Source organism: Centropristis striata, chromosome 11, assembly GCF_030273125.1.
Source record: "Centropristis striata isolate RG_2023a ecotype Rhode Island chromosome 11, C.striata_1.0, whole genome shotgun sequence".
NCBI classification, from domain to species: Eukaryota; Metazoa; Chordata; class Actinopteri; order Perciformes; family Serranidae; genus Centropristis; species Centropristis striata.
This window is the reverse complement of record NC_081527.1, coordinates 23,951,309-23,953,808: the sequence shown is the minus strand read 5'-3', so window position 1 is coordinate 23,953,808 and position 2,500 is coordinate 23,951,309. Positions and strand designations below refer to the sequence as shown.

Here is a 2,500-nt window from a genome sequence, read left to right as displayed (position 1 = left end):
AAGATCGTTTGCAACTTGAGGATCTTTGAGGTTAAAGTAGGTTGTTAGTCCACCTGAATCATCCTCTGATCGTTCACACCTTGAATTTAGGTCGTTAAGTCCAACTGTCTGTCATGAGTCAAGGTGTGAATGGGTCCCCAGAGGGCTGCCATGAAAACATCCAAGATACATTGGATTATTCCAAATCCAAGAAATGTGGTTTGTCATATTGTTACGAGAGTGAACAATCGCTGTGAGCAGGGTTTGAACCTGCGCGGGGAGACCCCATTGGATTTCGAGTCCAACGCCTTAACCTCTCGGCCATCACAGCTGTTTTTTTTTGACAATCTCACATTAAATATCTGACCGAACTTGTTAGAGCTGTCTTAACCACTCAAACCATCACAGCTACCAATCAGGAATTTACCAGGGAACAAAGCAGATTCTTGAAGATGTTCTGGCCTCAAAAGTGAAAGTCTTCTTCACTTGTATCTGACTGGTGTTTAGGAACTTGAATGAGCTCTGCAGGATCGTTCACAACTTGAGGATATTTGAGGTTAAAGTAGGTTGTTAGTCCACCTGAATCATCCTCTGATTGTTCACACCTTCAGTGTTGAATTTGGGTCGTTAAGTCCAACCAGCTGTCATGAATCAAGGTGTGAATGGGTCCTCAGAGTGCTGACATGACAACATCCAAGTTACCTTTGTTTTGAATGAATATTTAAAATCCAAGCAATGTGGTATGTCATATACTAACAGAAATATTGTTATTACGGTGAACTATCGCTGTGAGCAGGGTTTGAACCTGCGCGGGGAGACCCCATTGGATTTCAAGTCCAACGCCTTAACCACTCGGCCATCACAGCTGTTTTTGTTGAAGAAAAAAAAAAAAATAGAGATTTGAAGAAGTCTTAGATATCTGACCGGACTTGTTAGAGTAGTCTTAACCACTCAAACCATCACAGCTACCAATCAGGAACTTACCAGGGAACAAGGCTTGCAGAGTTTCTTTAGATTCTTGAAGATGTTCTGGCCTCAAATCTGAAAGTCTTCTTCAGTTGTATCTGACTGGTGTTTAGGAACTTGAATGAGCTCTACAGGATCGCTCGCAACTTGAGGATCTTTGAGGTTAAAGTAGGTTGTTAGTCCACCTGAATCATCCTCTGATCGTTGACAACTTCAGGGTAGAATTTGGGTCATTAAGTCCAAACGTCTGTCATGAATCAAGGTGTGAATGGGTCCTCAGAGTGCTGACATGACAACATCCAAGTTACGTTTGTTTTGAATGAATATTTCAAATCCAAGCAATGTGGTATGTCATATACTAACAGAAATATTGTTATTAGACTGAACAATCGCTGTGAGCAGGGTTTGAACCTGCGCGGGGAGACCCCATTGGATTTCAAGTCCAACGCCTTAACCACTCGGCCATCACAGCTGTTTTTGTTGAAAAAAATTTAGAGATTTGAAGAAGTCTTAGATATCTGACCGAACTTGTTAGAGCAGTCTTAACCACTCAAACCATCACAGCTACCAATCAGGAACTTACCAGGGAACAAGGCTTGCAGACTTTCTTTAGATTTCTTGAAGATGTTCTGGCCTCAAAACTGAAAGTCTTCTTCACTTGTATCTGACTGGTGTTTAGGAACTTGAATGAGCTCTGCAAGATCGTTCGTAACTTGAGGATCTTTGAGGTTAAAGAAGGTTGTTTGTCCACCTGAATCATCCTCTGATCGTTCACACCTTGAATTTAGGTCGTTAAGTCCAACTGTCTGTCATGAGTCAAGGTGTGAATGGGTCCCCAGAGGGCTGCCTTGAAAACATCCAAGATACATTGGATTATTCCAAATCCAAGAAATGTGGTTTGTCATATTGTTACGAGAGTGAACAATCGCTGTGAGCAGGGTTTGAACCTGCGCGGGGAGACCCCATTGGATTTCGAGTCCAACGCCTTAACCTCTCGGCCATCACAGCTGTTTTTTTTTGACAATCTCAAATTAAATATCTGACCGAACTTGTTAGAGCTGTCTTAACCACTCAAACCATCACAGCTACCAATCAGGAATTTACCAGGGAACAAAGCAGATTCTTGAAGATGTTCTGGCCTCAAAAGTGAAAGTCTTCTTCACTTGTATCTGACTGGTGTTTAGGAACTTGAATGAGCTCTGCAGGATCGTTCACAACTTGAGGATATTTGAGGTTAAAGTAGGTTGTTAGTCCACCTGAATCATCCTCTGATTGTTCACACCTTCAGTGTTGAATTTGGGTCGTTAAGTCCAACCATCTGTCATGAATCAAGGTGTGAATGGGTCCTCAGAGTGCTGACATGACAACATCCAAGTTACCTTTGTTTTGAATGAGCATTTAAAATCCAAGCAATGTGGTATGTCATATACTAACAGAAATATTGTTATTACAGTGAACTATCGCTGTGAGCAGGGTTTGAACCTGCGCGGGGAGACCCCATTGGATTTCAAGTCCAACGCCTTAACCACTCGGCCATCACAGCTGTTTTTGTTGA

General features: G+C 42.2%; 5 non-coding genes across 5 annotated transcripts; all 5 read right to left on the bottom strand.

Moving 5' to 3' along the window:
- Positions 1-228: 228 nt before the first annotated feature.
- trnas-cga (transfer RNA serine (anticodon CGA)) lies at positions 229-310 on the bottom strand. The gene has a single exon. It is a non-coding gene; the product is annotated as a tRNA-Ser (tRNA).
- A 453-nt stretch (positions 311-763) lies between these two features.
- On the bottom strand, positions 764-845 carry trnas-uga (transfer RNA serine (anticodon UGA)). Its single transcript has one exon. It is a non-coding gene; the product is annotated as a tRNA-Ser (tRNA).
- A 490-nt stretch (positions 846-1,335) lies between these two features.
- Positions 1,336-1,417, bottom strand: trnas-uga (transfer RNA serine (anticodon UGA)). Its single transcript has one exon. It is a non-coding gene; the product is annotated as a tRNA-Ser (tRNA).
- Positions 1,418-1,871: 454 nt separating this feature from the next.
- On the bottom strand, positions 1,872-1,953 carry trnas-cga (transfer RNA serine (anticodon CGA)). Its single transcript has one exon. It is a non-coding gene; the product is annotated as a tRNA-Ser (tRNA).
- Positions 1,954-2,406: 453 nt separating this feature from the next.
- Positions 2,407-2,488, bottom strand: trnas-uga (transfer RNA serine (anticodon UGA)). Its single transcript has one exon. It is a non-coding gene; the product is annotated as a tRNA-Ser (tRNA).
- Between the last annotated feature and the right edge of the window lie 12 nt (positions 2,489-2,500).